Genomic DNA, 499 nt, shown 5'->3' on the forward strand with positions numbered 1-499 from the left:
GGATTTGGGTGAGTGGGGGACAAGCTTTTCCATTGGGCTTAAAAGTTGGATACTGTATAACCTTATCCAAACACAAATAAGAACAAATTACTGAAATCGTCCCTATGTTTGGTCAAATTTGCGTGTTTGGTCCCTAACTTTTGTTTTGCACTCGGACCGTCCTCATACTATGATTTTCTTGCGTGTTTCGTCCCTCCTAGAGATGAAAAGACTATATTGTCCTTCGTATTTTTTTTTCATTTTTGTAATTATTATTTTTATTATTTATTAATTAAATAAAAACAATTAAATGATTTATAAACATGTGGGACCCATTCATACTCCTACTTGCAATACAAACACCACATGCCACCGAAAACCACCACATGTTACTGAAAACCACCACAGACCATCAATAACCACCACTGGCCACCGAAAAACACCACCCATCGATTCCAACATCACCACCATCTACCGATTCTGGCTCAACTACAGACCATATCATCGATTGCATCAGGTC

Source organism: Lactuca virosa, chromosome 2 (assembly GCF_052849685.1).
Source record: "Lactuca virosa cultivar CGN04683 chromosome 2, Lactuca_virosa_CGN04683_v6, whole genome shotgun sequence".
NCBI classification, from domain to species: domain Eukaryota; kingdom Viridiplantae; phylum Streptophyta; class Magnoliopsida; order Asterales; family Asteraceae; genus Lactuca; species Lactuca virosa.